The 17,115-nt window shown below is 40.3% G+C and overlaps 1 protein-coding gene across 1 annotated transcript in view; it reads right to left on the reverse strand.

Annotated features, from left to right (window-relative positions):
- Nucleotides 1-13,565, reverse strand: part of megf10 (multiple EGF-like-domains 10) — an 80,982-nt gene extending 67,417 nt beyond the window's left edge. Inside the window, exon 1 of the mRNA XM_072372100.1 lies at nt 13,410-13,565. The gene's annotated coding sequence lies outside the window, so the exon portion shown is untranslated. The remainder of the gene's footprint in view (nt 1-13,409) is intronic.
- Between the last annotated feature and the right edge of the window lie 3,550 nt (nt 13,566-17,115).

Below are 17,115 nucleotides of genomic sequence, written 5' to 3' on the forward strand. Positions count from 1 at the left end.
GGTTTCAGCCACAAATTTAGTTCATGTTTCTTTAACTATGTAACATTTCAATAAGTCAGTCAGTCAGTCAACACTGACAATACAATAACTTTCACAAATGCCGTTTGTGCCATTTTCAAAACTTGCATTTTAATTCTGGACGGGCAGAAACAAAGACAAACAAATTTACTTCCAAACTGGGTCTTCTTCATCATCACTCTACCACAAGTCTATCATAACTAAACAATCCTTGGCTTCCTATCTAAACCAACATGTGCAGTGCACGTAAACTGAAACCAGATCTTTACAAAGTATTTCCTCATCAAGAAAGAGAACTTCATGACAGTTCACCACGGCCTGTGTTGCTGGTTCTGTATTTCATTGTTCTTTTTTTCCATTGTAGCTTCTGGTGAAGATGAGATTCGTTCATAATGTTTCCTGTTTTATTTTGTATAGCCTGGCCCCTTGTATTTTCTGTTACGATTACTTCCTGTTCCTTTTTCTACATCTGGATTCATTTAGCCAATCATCGCTACCTACCTTTTGTTAGTCGCTTGCTCCCTTAGAATGAATACGCTTTGGTTCCCTTTGTCCAACCCCAGATCATAAATAAGAAAGAAATATTTTCTGTTTGTCATCGCTAACCTTTGCATCTTTAGTTTTTTACATGAGTGAAGACTCTGTGTTTTTATGCCTGAGTGCTACATTTGGGGCCTTTTCCTCCATCTTGTCGGGAATCATGACAGCATTAGCTATAAATAAAGCTTTTTCCGTTTCTTCTTTACTTCAGCATCAACTGCCAAGTGGGTTTTGTTTTTAAGTATTCTTTCATAATCAGCATAACTGATGCTCAGTAGAGGGATAGTTTTAATGAGCTGTCGTATTTCCATGCTGTAGTAGTGAAGTGTACATGGAAACAGAAAACAATACATTTGTAAAAGAATTTAAAAAAATGAATGAGGAAATATAAGAGGAATGTTTTCATTTTTATATCATAAACTCATATAAGCTTTTTATTTGTCTTTATTTCTTGTGCTATTTCTGCTAAGTTTCTGCTTTTGCTTTTTTGCAAATGCTCATGTAATTTCTTTTTGGTCTTGCTGTTACTTTAGCCTTCAAATGCCTTTGTTTTTCCCTTATATGCTTTTGCTATTTCCTCGTTCTAAAACGTCTACGTGCAGCTGCCATCTCCTGATCTTGAACCTACCACCTCAGTGGGTGGCAGTGGTCATGCTTCGCCTGTTGGTTGTAGAAGAAGAGGTAGAGACAAAGTATAAGAAGAACCCACACAATGACTAAGAAAACCAAAGAAATAAGCAGCTGACATTTAGAGATGTTTACAGCTGATCGTTTGGTTTTTAAGGGTCTTTATTCAACTACACTGACAAGCGAGTCAGACACAGATTTAACTTGTTAAATTGATTAAACAAACAAACAAAAAAAAGGTTGACATGGTCTGGTGGCTATCGTACAGGAAACAACAAAAGGACGAGGGCGACAGATGGTCACTGATGTTCCTAACAGCTGACCGTCGGCTTAATGTGTCGCAGCCTTAAGGAGTGAACAGGAAGGAGGTGCTTAATGTAATCTCAACAAACATTAAATATGAAAGATATAATCTGTAATGATTTGATCCAATTCTTCAAAAATTCTGCCCCTTGCTAACTTTATAGGTGTTTGTGATCCATAAACCTCATGGAAGCATGGTAGTGGGCGTCATCATGTAAGGACACGTTTGGTGGACTAGAACATCAACATGATGACAAATTGAAACATTATCTGTGTAGGGCACCGTCAACACCGTGTATGGTGGGGACGGGGCTCTGCTGACCTCAACTAGAGACGTTGTGAGTCGGTGGGGGGAATACTTCGAGGGCCTCCTCAATCCTACCGACACGCCTTCAGAGGAAGCAGAGTCGGAGGGCTCAGAGATGGGGCCTCCCATTTCTGGGGCTGAGGTTGCTGAGGTGGTCAAAAAGCTCCTCGGTGGCAAGCCCCCGGGGGTGGATGAGGTCCGTCCTGAGTTTCTCAGGGCTCTGGATGTTGTACGGCTGTCTTGGTTGACACGCCTCTGCAGCATCGCGTGGACATCGGGGACAGTGCCTTTGGATTGGAAGATCAGGGTGGTGGTCCCCCTATTTCAAAAAAGGGTTCCAACTACAGGGGGATCACACTCCTCAGCCCCCCTGGTTAGGTCTATTTGGGGGTACTGGCGAGGAGGATCCATTGGATAGCCGAATCTTGGATTCAGGAGGTGCAGTGTGCAAGGTGTCTGGGCTCTCCCTTAGAGATAGGGTGAGAAGCTCAGTCATCTGGGAGGGGCTCGGAGTAGAACCGCTGCTCCTCCGCATCGAGAGGAGTCAGATGAGGTGGTTCGGGCATCTGGTTAGGATGCCCCCTGGACACCTCCCTGGTGAGGTGTTCCGGGCACGTCCCACTGGGAGGAGACCCCGGGGAAGACCCCGGGGAAGACCCAGGACACGTTGGAGGGACTATGTCTCTCGGCTGGCCTGGGAACGCCTGGGAACGCCTGGGTCCCCCCGGAAGAGCTGGAGGAAGTGGCCGGGGACAGGGACGCCTGGGTTTCTCTGCTCAAGCTGCTGCCCCCGCGACCCGACCCCCGGAGAAGCAGTAGATGATGGACGGATTTAAAAATTGTTGTAGCAATCATTTATCCTTGCAGAAATTGCACGCTTCCAGACTAGTTAAAATTAAGTTTTGAAGTTTCATTTAAGTTTGATGAGAAGATGAATAATTTTGGACATATCCTAAAGTCACAACCTCTTTACTGTACTGCTAATAATTTATATAATAATAATAATAATAATAAGTGTATTACAATAATATATAAATATAATACACTCAGGGTCATGGGAGGCTGGAGCCTATCCCAGCTGTCAATGGGTGAAAGGCAGGGTCCACTTGGACAGATCACTAGTCAATCACAGGACCACATGTATAAATACAATGCAATAGTAAATAAATAGAATCTTAATAATTATATTATATTTATATAATATCCTTTTGGGATAAATCAAGTATTTTTTCCATTTCATTTTAAATTGTTTTCAGTTTGCTGAATGTTTTTCTACACCCAGGACCTCTTGTGTCTTATTCTTAAGTGTCTATAAAACTTTGATTAATACTGTATTTCTATTTATTTCTCCTAATAAATTAGTCACTTTGCTCCACTAACTGGTTCAGGTCCTTATCAAGTGAGTGCTCACACAACTTTACAGATGTTGAAAGATGTTCAGAGACAGAGAAGTTAAATTAATAAGGAGTACATGAGGTGTCATGAGGTGCTTCTTTCCCTCACTGAAGGTATAAGCAAAACCTCAACATGTTAGCTCTGCAGCATCTCTGTAACAAGAAATTAAATTCAGCTTGAAAGCAGATTTTTTCACAGATTGTCTTTTAAACCATAAGAATGTTGTGAGATTGACTTGTTAACTGTAAAGATTCAAAGATTAAATCCAAGGTATCAAATCTAAAATTGTAAGTGTAATCTCCAAAGGAGCCCTTAGGATGTTATCTATGTGTTCACAGTGTGTATGTCTGTTCTTCTTCCTTAATGGCATAGTAACAGCTGTTTAGTGCAGCATAATGTGACTGCTTCACAAGTCCAGCTGTTTGATAAATCCTTTGGTGATAATCAGCTAGATATACACCCCCCAACCACCGCCACACACACACACCTCATATTTTGTAACTACCCTCTTTTAAGAAATTCAGCATAACAGAGGATGGCTGAAAAGATGTCTCCAGCGGTTGGGTGTCTGCAGACAGTGTGTCTGTGCAGGCAGTTTACGGGCCGGCAAAGCCAGGCCCCTCTCTGATTTCACTGAGTTAAGAGAGAGCACAGCTGCAGCCACCAGTGCTCACGACAACTGCACTGCTGCACAAACAAGGACTGTGCTGTATGTGTGAAAAGGTTCCAGGAGCAACTTCTGATGATAATGGGCTCTACAACTTTGATACAGTGATACAGTCCAAGCAGCACAGTACTGACGCCTCTTTGTCAGTGTACAAAGGGCTGCCAGGAACCAAGACCTGTCTGAAGGTCCTCCAGAGCCAGACAGAGGCTGTTCTCAGACCATTTACTCATCAATTATCTAAATCTAGCTAAGATTAGATATGAACCTTTAAACTTGTTTGGTAAAAAGTTTTAAAAAAATAAAGAAAAAAACTGGGTCCTTATCACATTAGCAGTAATGTGGCTGTAAATGCAGACCTGATCACCACAAATACAAAAAGAAGAAATAAAAAGGCGTGCTCTGGATCCATATGGCAGTGATCATGTCACCACGATCGAACATTTTGTTTGAACATTTTAAATCATGTGTCACAGCTGCAGATTCTGTTGCTACATCGTAAATACAGACATTAGCATTGTGCTGCCCTTGAAATATTATCAAAAACAATAAAAATCACAACAGTCATTTTCAGTGAGAACTTGTGTTTTACAATGTAACGAATGGAAAGTAATGTAACATTTATAGAATGAGTTGATTGGTTGTAGCAACAGCTATAAAAACAAAATGAATAATAATTAATATCTATTTAAAATCTATTTAAATCCAAAACTGCTGAGTCCATGCCCACAGTAAAAAGCAGCAAGCACCTATTTTGCATAATGAACATAGCAAAACCTGAAAGAAGACAATTTTACACATTTTATATAAATAGCCATAATCAGCTCCAGTTTCAGCAGATGCACTTCATCAGGACACAAACTACGTAACATTGTTGGTTTTTTTTTTTTTTTTTGTTTTGAACAGTTTTCAAAGTAAGAAATAGACACAAGCAGCATCTTCCCACCGAGGCTCATTTTCTGCGCCTGACAAAACAACAACTGAAGTAGATCCACAGCTGACTCTGATGATCGTTGAGTGAACCTGACAAAGTACAGGTGACTCCTCACAGAATACAACCCATGGAGTGCTAAAATTTATTCAGAACAGCGACGAAGACTACACGTTATAATAAGATGAAATGAACGCAGTCTGCCTGATTGTGAAACAGTAGCAGGTTCTAAAGCAGAGGCAACCAAAGACATTTTAAGCATGATTAGTGATGATCTCATGACAATGGGAATAATGAGCACTACACTGCGGGAAAACTTTTGATTGTCATTTATACATATTTTAAGCTTTTTTTTTATTTTCCAAGCATAGGGCAGGCTAAAAGCAATAACTATACATAACAAGAAATAACAAAAAAAAGAAGACATAGTGAGACATGGCATGGCTTTACGTCACAGTTCAAATTACATGGGGATTGGAATAGTGTGACCACCCCAAATTAAGACTCGCACCCACCCTAAAAATGCAAAAAAAAAATTGTTGAGGAGCTGAATAATTCACATATTTATTCTGACCTGTAATCATAAATATGACAATATTGAGCCTGGCCAAAAAAGTCAGCACCTGGATTTAACTCAGCATATGATCTGGGGTTGCTTCAGTCTGTCATAACCATTACGTTCCCAAAACAATTAGGTCAGCTGTTTCCATCATCAGATTTTTTTATGATCTGCTAGTATGAACACGTCCCAAGATGACAATGTCAGATTTCATCAGGCTCAATCTGTGACAGAATGGTTCAGGGAGCATGAGACATCATTTTCACACCAGGATTGGTCGCCAGTGAGACCAGACCGTAAATCAAATGCTTTCTCCAGTGTGCAACTCTCTTAATGCAAAATAAATGCAACTCTGAATGGGATTTCTGAATTACATTGCATTCTTAAAGTCAAAGTCAAATCATGTCAAGTTTCTTTGTATAGCACATTTCATGTACAAAACCATTCAAAGTGCTTTACATAAAATAAAAGCATTGCAGCAGGGAGCAGAAAAAGCATTAAAAATATGTAAAAGAATATAAATGGAATGAAATAAGATCATTAAAATGAATTAAAATTAATAAAAACAAGCAACAGTCTCGATAAGTTAAACGATAACGGGCCGATTTCATGCATAGACACACGAGAAAAGAAATGTTTTTAACCTGGATTTAAAAATGTCTACATTTGCTGACAGTTTAATCTCCACTGGTAGTTTGTTCCACTTGTTTGCAGCATAGCAGCTAAATGCTGCTTCTCCATGTTTAGTCTGGACTCTGGACTGGACCAGCTGACCTGAGTCCTTGGATCTAAGAGCTCTGCTGGGTTTATATTCTCTGAACATATCACAGATTCTGGGATTTGTAAACCATCAGAAGGCTTTTAAAATCTATTCTGTGACTGACTGGAAGCCAGGGTAACGATTTTAAAACTGGTGTGATGTGTTCAGATCTCTTTCTCCTGGTTAAAACTCTAGCAGCAGCGTTCTGGATGAGCTGCAGATGTTTAATGCTCTTTTTGGGAAGTCCAGTTAAAAGAGTTTACTGGAAATTAATGCATGGATGAGTTTCTCCTGGTCTTTTTGGGAGAAAACCTTTAATTCTGTTGATGTTTCTGAGTTGGTAAAAAGCTGCCTTGGTGACAGCTTTGATGTGGCTGCTGAAAGTCAGATCTGAGTCTATCAACACTCCAAGGTTATGAACTTGGTCAGTGATTGTAAGGGCCCGAGTCTCAAGATATTTACCAATGCTGACGCTCTTCTCTTTTGTACCAAACAGAATGATCTCAGTTTTGTCTTCATTTAATTGTAGAAAATTCTCTCTCATTCAGGAGTTTATTTCCTCCAGACACTGACACAGTACGTCTGCTGGGCTGCAGCTGTCTGGTGACAGAGACACATAAAGTTGTGTATCGTCTGCATAACTGTGATAATTGATGTTAAAGTTCTGCAATATCTGACCCAAAGGGAGCATATACGAGTTAAACAGAAGAGGTCCAAGAATTGACCCCTGGGGGACTCCACAATGGCCTCTCACTCAGATTCATAGCTGCCAATTGTAACAAAATAACTGGCCTTCTAAATAGGACCTGAACCAGTTAAGGACCGCTCCAGAAAATCAAACCCAGTTTTCCAGCCTGTGCAACAGGATTCTGTGATCTGCAGTATCAAACGCAGCACTGAGATCCAACAGAACCAGGACTGAAACATCAGTATTAAACCTGATGTTGTTTAACACTTTGACCAGAGCTGTTTCAGTGCTGTGATGACGTCAGAAGCCTGATTGAAAGTTATCGAGACTTCCACTTTCATTCAGAAAGTCATTGAGCTGGTTAAATACAACCTTCTCAATGATCTTGGATATAAAAGAGAGGTTAGAGACAGGTCTGAAGTTGTTCATCACAGAGGCGTCGAGAGTTCTCTTCTTTAGGAGTGGCTTAATGGCAGCTGTCTTTCGTGACTTGGGAAAATGCCTGATGCCAGTGAGCTGTTAACTATTTGTAGGAGATCACTTTCTGCTGAGGTAAAAACACTTTTTAAAAAGTCAGACAGTATTATGTCCAGAGTGCAAGTTGTTGATTTCAGATGCCGAACTATTTCCTCCAGGATTTTTAAATCTACAATATCAAATTGTGACATAACGTAAGAGTTAGTTCTAGATTTTAGACACAGATTAGTTTTCTTGTTGGTCTGTGTGGCGTGAATGTTTTATCTAATTGTTTTGATTTTTTCGCAGAAAAAGTTGGCAAATTCATTGTATTTCTCAGTGGAGAGGAGGTCTGGGTTTGACTGTTCAGGAGGATTTGTGAGTTTTTCAACTATAACAAACAGAGTTGGAGAATTGTTGACATTCTTATTAATCATTTCAGATAAATGCAGCTCTCTGGCCTTGCACAGCTCATTATTATAACTACGCAGACTTATAATAAGCTTTGTTTTCCTCCACTTATGTTCAGCTTTCCTGCATTCTGTTTTCAGGTTTTTGACCGTTGTGGTGTTTCTCCATGGTGTTTTCTGTTTGCTCCAGCTGCTCTTGATTCTTATCAGTGCAACAGCTTCCATTACATTCAAAATTCTTAAGTTGAAATGATCCAGAAGTCCGTCAACCGACTGTGCGCTCACTGTTGGTAACATAGCTATGGCCTCCCTAAACTGAGCACTTGTTCTCTCATTAATGTACCTCTTCTTAACTGAGAAGCTGGTTGTTTGAACATTCTGAGTGATCAATAAATAAAATAAAATACAGAAATGGCCAGACAAGGCAAAATCAATAACCACAACAGAAGAAATATCAACACCTTTTGAAATGACCAGGTCCAGAGTGTGACCTCGAAGGTGGGCCGGTTCTGTTACATGTTGCCACAAACCAAACATGTCCAGCACAAAAGAAAATTCTTACCAGCCGTCATATTATCTATGTTAATGTTAAAATCCTTGGTCAAGATAAAATGGTTAAAATCAGTCAAGATATCAGACAGTAATTCAGAAAATTCATCAATAAAACTCCCACAGAATCCTGGAGATGTGTAAATGATTAAGAACAGAATTTTAGGAACACCCTTTAAAATAAAACGAAGATATTCTAAGATATTAAGATATTCTTTACACTGGAATGTATCTTTAAATAAGGCAACTTAAAAGAAATGAATTGGCATTTTTTTATCTATAAAACTGAAAAAAATGAGAAAAGCTATTTTACACATCTGTCAGTCAGATCATACATTGAAGCCCAGAAACTATGGGGGTGACATGGTGTCTCAAAAAGAAAGCGGGATGTTGGCTTTTCTGTGTGTGACTGAAGCAGCAGATCTGAGAAAAGCACATCCTGTGTGAGCCCAACCACAGTCATTCACCCCGTCATTGTTGGTAGTATGAGCTCAGATGTGACTCTTACCCATTCATGTTAGACTCCATGTAAAGTCTCAAATGTTGAGTTTAGTTTTGTATATATATAAAAAAAAATCAAGAATTTATTGGGTGGTCAGGGTTAGGGGTTACAAAGTAAAGCATTTGAGTACTTACATTACGTTTTTGAGGTAGTTTGTATTATAGTGCATTACTATTGCTAATCAAGTTACTTTTTCGAAAAAGCAATCTGTAATTGTTGGAGGTATAGAAGGAAGAAAGTTCCCAGCTAGGTCTGGGTCTCTTCCACACGTATTTGCAGGCAGTCAGTCCTTCACACATCAGTGTACATGTACACAGTGAGATGGCAGCGAGGACAGCATTTACTTTGTGGAATTCTCACATTATTTTTAATGTGACGGCTTTGCTTTGCGGTAAGACGTATTACATCACTTCCTGTTGCTTTGTGTGTGCACTGTGACAGTTCTCACTCCTCTTGAACTACTAATAATCACCTTATTTCTCCCTATAATTTACACATCTTGCATAGTTAACTCTATCCCATACTTGTTATATTCTAACGCTCACTCTTACAGATCTTTAGTTTTTATTTTTCACCTTTTAGCGGTGTGTCTGGTTCTCTAGCTTAGCATGGCTACCAGTTCTCTTCCTCCATCTCCTGCTTTCACCTGCTCCGTGTGTCAGATGTTTAGTTACTCCTCTGCCTCCTTTAGTGGTAATGGTACATGTAACAAATGTAGTCTTTTTGTAGTTTTGGAGCCAAGGTTATCTGAATTGGAAGCTCGGCTCTGCACTGTTGAAAACCACCCGATAGCGAGCCAGGCCCCTTTAGTCCGTGCGGAGCCACCTAGCGTAGCTAGCTCTGTTAGTCGTGCCCGAGCAGATCCCGAGCAGCCGGGACTTAAGAGTGGCTGGGTGACTGTCAGGAAGAGGAGTCATAGTCCTAAAGTCAAGCCCGTGGTTCACCATCAACCTGTCCACGTTTCTAATAGATTTTCCCCACTCAGCGACACACCCGCTGAGGAGAAAACCCTGGTAATTGGCAGCTCTATAGTCAGAAACGTGGCATTAGCGACACCAGCGACCATAGTCAAATGCATTCCAGGGGCCAGAGCGGGCGACATAGAATCCTATTTAAAACTGCTGGCTAAGGATAAGCGTAAATACGGTAAAATAGTTATTCACGTCGGCGGTAATGACACCCGGTTACGCCAATCCGAGGTCACTAAAATTAATGTTGCATCAGTGTGTAATTTTGCCAAAACAATGTCGGACTCCGTAGTTTTCTCTGGACCCCTGCCAAATCTGACCAGTGACGACATGTTTAGTCACATGTCCTCATTCAATCGCTGGTTGTCTAGATGGTGTACAGCAAACAACGTGGGCTACATAGATAACTGGCAATCTTTCTGGAGAAAACCTGGTCTGATGAGGAGACGGCATCCATCCCACTTTGGAAGGAGCGGCTCTCATTTCTAGAAATATGGACGAATTCATTAGTCATCCAAAAACATGACAACCCAGGGTTGAGACCAGGAGGCCTCACATATAAAGCTCTTAATGACCGAGCTCCATCATATCTTAAAGATCTCATTGTAAGATATTTTCCTAACAGAGCACTTCGCTCCCAAACTGCAGGTTTACTTGTTGTTCCCAGAGTTTCTAAAAGTAGAATGGGAGGCAGAGCCTTCAGTTATCAGGCCCCTCTCTTGTGGAATAAGCTGCCAGTAAATGTCCGGGAAGCAGACACCCTTTCCACTTTTAAGATTAGGCTTAAAACTTTCCTTTTTGATAAAGCTTATAGTTAGGGATGGCTCAGGTGATCCTGAAACATCCCATAGTTAAGCTGCTATAGGCTTAGACTGCTGGGGGACCTCATCTGTCACACCTTTCCTCACTTTGCTCTCTTTTTCCCCCTGTTTAAATTCTCAATTGATTTTATGTACATGTGACATTATTGTGGTTATTAACTTGTTTCCCTGAATTGTTTCCCAATTCAAAAATTAATATTGGCTCCATATTAATTAATTGGATTATGATTACAATGAATTGAATTCCAATTGGCTTGAATTGGACTATATTACTTAAGTGCCTTGAGATGACAATTGTTGTAATTTGGCGCTATATAAAGAAAATTTAAATGAATTGAATTGAATTAAGTTTTGGGTGAAAAGGGCAAACGAAATCATGGTGAACTGCATATTGTGTCTGGGTAACGATAAGTCTATCAGCAGCAAAGAACTCAACAGCAAGAGGCTAAGCACAGCTCCACAACATCAGTAACGCTACTAGAGCTAAGGCTAAAGGCAACCAGTGCTGCCAGACCTTCAGACAGAAACAAGCAACCAGGTCTAACAAAACAACTCTGAAACAAATGACTGAGTTATTAAAAAAAGGAGGCTAAAACCACATGATCTTTCCAACAAATAGCTGAGAGAGACATTATGCTATCTATTGCACACTGAAACATACAATTTCATATCTGGATATGTATGTATCTATCTTTCTAAAAGAGAACATATTTGAGTTCTGCTTAAGGACAATTAAACGTTCTCTGAACTTTATTTACAATAAAAGTTTACAAGGAACGGTACATATTTCATAACGCAAAAGTACGCTAATTATGTACTTTTGACAGAAAGCAAAGCAGTAAGGTAACTATTTCTATCTAATGACAGTAATTCTACAATGTAATTATGCTCTCTTTAAAGTAATAATACCCAGCACTGAGACTGTTGTGTACCTCAGTTTATGTCGAGTGAGCTGTTGTAATGGATTTATTTATAACCGTGTGCACACTGCAGACATTACATTAGCAATAAACTGTACAATCCCAATTCCAAAAAAGATGGGACACTGTAAAATATCATTAAAAAAAACTGAATGCAATGACTATATAAACAACAGTTCGTTCATTATAAATCATAGAAAATATCACATTTTAAAAGTGAGACATTTCAGCTCATTCTTATGACAGCAACACTTCTCTAAAAAGTTGAGACAGGAGCAACAAAAGACTGGAAAAGTACTTAAAAGAATCAGGTTAATTAGCAACAGGTCAGCAACATGACTGGGTATGAAAAAGAGCACCTTTGAGAGGCAGAGTCTGTCAGAGGAAAAGATGGGCAGAAGTTTAGAAATCGGAAAAGAAAACCGTCTAAAAATTGTGGAGAAATGTCAGAAAATTGTTCCTGCATGTAAAAGAGTGATGAATTATTGAAATGTTAAAACTGGTTCCTGTGTCGGCACAGTCAGATGCTGGGCATCCAGGTGGGAGCCAGACTCAAGGGTTGAGTCTTCACTTCCACATCAAATCTCTCCAGTCTTTGGACGTCACCACCTCGAGCTGAAGTGCTCTGCAGCGAAAGGAGTCAGTTTTCAAAATGCTTGACTTTCAAACTGATTTTCATCTCTTCCTCATGAGGCCCCTGACCACCTGTATGACTCCACAGAAGTCAGTCTCTTGTCAGGTCAGGCAGCAACACATTCATGCCTAAAGTATATGGCTGCTCATAAGCTAAGTTTGCCCGAAGAAGTATGAAACTTGTTGGACATCTTCTTCCTGGGCCATAGTTCTGAAAAGATTTACAAGACGATACCTGTTTGTGCTTTCAAGGTTGTTCCAATAAAGCAACATCCTAGTCATCATATAGATGTAGTAGATATTATATTGGTGGAACTGTGAGTCAGCAGCAGCATACACGAAGCAGCTGCAGAGCATGCAGTGACATGGAACAACACAGGCACTGTTTGGTTGAGAAAATAGTGACAAACATTTACAATGAGTATTCACTGAACAGCTACGCAATCTTTGCGGTTTGAGTTGTTTCAGATGGCGAAAATGTGCTCCTCTTTTGTCCCTGCTCTGTGTAGCTGTTAGCTTGGCTCCTCCATGGGAATTCCTCCCTGCTTCTCCAAACAGAGAGTGCTCTGACCGCTGCCTACTGGAGGAAAGCTACTAACTACTCATATGTACATCTCACAACCCCACTCAAAGATCAATAAATCCTAAGCCTTAAAAATTTGAATCTAACCTTCAACCTGCCACAGCAGACGTATGTAAGATGAGAGACATTTTGTTAACTGTAACATATTCTACAGCCCGCTGCTGGATGATGAATGATAAGGACAAAATGTGTTCACTCTGTAGGTAACCACATCCTTCACAAAGCTGCAAAACTGCTGTCAGTGTCCACCTCCAGTCAGCTCCATCAGGGGTTTCAGTGGATTTTTAGTCAGCTGTGTGCTACAGCTGATTATGATATGATGTCTACAAGTCCACTGTTCAACCAGCCGAGGTGCAGTACACTGTCACAAATCACCATGCTGACCTTCTGTACAGTGACAGACTGGCAGAGGAATTAACTTGTTCATTTTAAGTGTCAGTGTTTGAAACAAGTAAGTCCAGGAGCAGCAGGAACCACGAGCAGCGGCAGGTGGAGGTTGAACTTCCAACATCCAAACAATCAGTGTAAACTCACCATACAAAGGCCTGACGAATTACAAGAACGGGACTAAATGAATAACAACATACATACATTTATATCTAACTTCTAAAATGGTCAAACTGCCACTGTGATTGTTTTCTGGTTAAATGCTTCTCCTCTTCACCTCACATGGGTACATAGATGCACCCCCTCACAACATGAAGCCGTCAGCAGAGTAAGAGGACCGCGCTCTGGCAGGTATTCCGACTCCTGACTGGTAAAGAGGAGTACGTACCTGGTCGAAGGGGGAGTAAGAATCGTGCGCTGGCTCATGGATCCGTTGGTCGGTGCTGATGGTGTTGTGTCCGGCAGCAGCAGAACGTCGTCCTGAAAGCGCAGAAAGCACGGAGCGCGCAGCGGAACAACGGAACAGCGGAGCGCGCAGCGGAGCGCACAGTGAAACAGCGTCTCATCAAAACACTGAAACTTTTCTCATCCTCAGACACTGGCCTGACTACGTCTGTGACGTCACTTGGCTGGCCACCAATCACAGCCTGTAACTGACCTGCGCGTTTCACTGATGGAGATTATAGTATAAATTACTTCCGGATTGCTTGATTTCAAATGTCAGATAAAGAATGATTTATCATAAGATCGACAATCCCTAAGAATTGTTAAAAGTCAAACACATGCAACAACTCCAAGTTCCTCCTACCGGAGTTTAAAAGGACTGACATGAGTCCAACTGCGTCTCCTGCTGGAGTCACTGCGGTGGAAGTCATCCCTTAGCTTTTTAACAAAAATCCCCAAATGACTAGTTAACAAAGAAGGGCTGCCTAATTACAGTAAAAGCTGTCAGTCTATGGGTGGGGACGGCGGATTTTACAGCTCTGGGGAAGAAGCTGTGTCTCAGTCTTCTTGGTTCTTGATTCTTGATTCTTTTTGTCACAGGGCCAGAAGGGCTTGTTCAAAGCTTTTAAAAGAACCGATTCACACTCACAATATTTCGGATTTTTTTATTCATTTTCTTTTCTTTTCTTGTAATTTTTTGTTTAACTATTTTTCACTTTTTGAAAATGGAAACTTTGAACAGAATAGGCTCAAGTTAAAAAGTCTTAGAAACTCTTTAGTATTTTCTGTATAGTTTTAATCACGTTTGTTTGTTAAACGGTTGTATTTCATACAAATGATTGATTGAACAATGTGAACAGGCTGCATCCTATTCATCCGCTTCTGATGAAGGACAGGGATCTTTGTCTCTTTGTCTTGAAAAAAAGCTCAATTAACCAGAAAGTAAACAGACATTTTTTCATGTTTGTTGTCAAACTGATCCCAGTTATTTAATCCAAAATAAAAAATGAAATCTAACGTTGAGCAGTGGGAGCAGTGCAGGAGTCACAGGAAAGCTTGGGGCTGCACTGCTGAAGAAAGCCTTAACAGACATTCTCAGGGGAAAAAAGCACCTAAAAGCACCTTTAAGGGTACAGTGGCTTGTCACTGGTGTGGTACCCTCAACAGTGAGTGCTTACTTGCATTTATTTAGCTCCCCCTCTCTCACACGCACACACTGCCCGGAGACAAATACAAAATCAAACTATAAATTCTATTTTCCATGTCATTGAAATCTTAAACACAATGTTGAACTGTGACTTATAAAATGTCATCCAGTGAGTGAATGTCATTTGGCTGGAAGTCCATTTAATCTCCTGGTTTAAGTAAAGTCCATTCTCCATCAGCTCTGACTCTGTAAGCATGAAAGTGTCAGTCATATGATAGAGGGACCAGCATTTGACTACAAAGGATCCACGTGTTGTCTGTGTTAAAGATGGACTTGATTTGCCAGTGGCACTGCCTCTGAATGCAGGACATCTGTCACAGACCCATCTCTAATGGCGTACGTAACACTGCTGATTGCTACTTCAGACACACACTGGTTTGTAAAATCCATATTACAGTGGTTGTGATTAACTGTCAGGGCTGAAGCTCAACGGGTAAAGATGAAAAATGGAGTGGCTACACTTTTTCCAAGCACATTTTCAAATTCACCAAGATAATTCCGTGGGGAAAACTTCCAGCACTGTTGACACTTCTGTCTGTTGCTCAGAGTTTCAGTAATGTTCACAAAGTTTCAGCAGTTATGGGACACCATTTTAGAATATTGATGTTTTTCCCTTAAATCTCATGCACCATAACAAACTCCCATACATTTCCATCAGCCTGGCAGAATGGATGAAGTAATGACACTTGGGAGTAATAACATCACCAAATACACCTTTCATTTGACACTCTTAAAGTAATAAATCCAACAACAAAAGATTATCTCTTCCCACTGTTGGTGCCTTTGCAATCTCCCGGCATAACAGAAAAACAAGCCAACATTTACATTACATCACGTGGTGCGCCATGAGAAAATGCCTAATTTCGGAGCGGCAGATCCAGTAACACCAACATTCTGTCATCTCTCTGGTAACAGCACTGGTTTGTTAGCTTTGTCATTTCGACCAATGCATATTATTTGCATTTCTGCGTTTATCTCTTTTATTGTTCTGTGCTTTTCTGTATGAGCTTTGCAAATAACAAAGCTCATACAGAAAAGGTGGTGACGTCTCCCCCCCCAGATCATGCATCATGTGGGATGGGGAAGCTTTTGTTACAGCAAATGAATATAATTTGTCCAAAGAGAGGAACTATACCCACCATAAGTTGCTTTATCATCAGAATTCTGTTGAATGCGTGCAAGACGACGCTGATTAACCTCAGATGTTCTTAAAACAAAGCTGTCTTCCTTAATTTAATCATAATTAACTATACGATAGCAGTAAATTCTACCAGTTAAATGACATTGTAAATCCACCAATCATGTGAGCTGACAAGTTATCACCAGATAAATCTGCAAGAGCTGCTCGAACTGTGTGCTCACTTTAATCAACTGTTAGTGTAAAACCAACAGAGTATGTTAATGTTAACCCCTTTGCCTTTCAGAAATGCATGTACAGGAAACTTTAGTGATCACACTAAAAACATCGAGTGTCTTCTCTACATGGTGAGAACAATATCTTCATACCTTGAGTTGAAGACTGGACCGACTTGACCTCAGGTGATTCTGTTCATCACAATGACTGTGAAGCTGACAACCCCAGTAGATAGGGGTTTTTAAGGGTAAACGACTTCATTTGGTGTGGACCTTGTATGTTGGAAGCTAGTGAATCTTTTACATTCACAGTAATGGAGGAAATAAATATTAAAATAATTGTGCTGTTAAATTGTTATTCTTCATTTCAAAATGAATAACTTACACTCCTCTTACAGTCCTCTTAAACAGGAAGGCTCAACTGGTATGTCCCTCTGGTAGTGATGATATAATAGATCATAATAGAATAGATTTATTCAGCCAATGGATCATGGATGTATTTTTGACAATATCCTGTAATATCCCAAAATTTGAACAAACAAGCAAAAAAAAACACTTTCTTGGGCTTGACTCTGCTGCCACCTGCTGTCTCCACAGCTGGTTAATAACGAGCTGCCGATCATGAAAAAGGTCAGATGAAAACTATTCCAAATAAAATATTCTACAGAGGAATCATCAAAAGAGGTGTTGAATTCAAATAAAATTATCACAGAATGCATGTGTTTTACAGTTCCATCTGTCAGAATGCGTTGGCAGTGAACTTATCTGTTAGAAAGCAGAGACAGCATTACATTTTTGAGATGTTTGACAGTTTGTTTTATTTTTTTGAAAACATTCTGGTTGATGTCTTGCCTTTAAAGGAAAAGCACTGGGATGATTCACAGCTGGACGGCCGTGGCTCAGTGGTAAAAGTGGGTCATCCAATAACTTGAAGGTTGGCGGTTTGATTCCTACTCTCACTGCTCAAAGTTGGCGTCCTTCGGAAGCTATAACTCGCGATCTGCATATATCCATATAACGGAGTGAACAGGGCAGGGACGATGCAGCCTCTAAATAAGGCATTATCTGTCTTTATTTCACCAATACTTTA

Source organism: Leuresthes tenuis, unplaced genomic scaffold (genome assembly GCF_036924035.1).
Source record: "Leuresthes tenuis unplaced genomic scaffold, fLeuTen1.0.hap1 SCAF_19, whole genome shotgun sequence".
In the NCBI taxonomy this organism is placed as follows: Eukaryota; Metazoa; Chordata; class Actinopteri; order Atheriniformes; family Atherinopsidae; genus Leuresthes; species Leuresthes tenuis.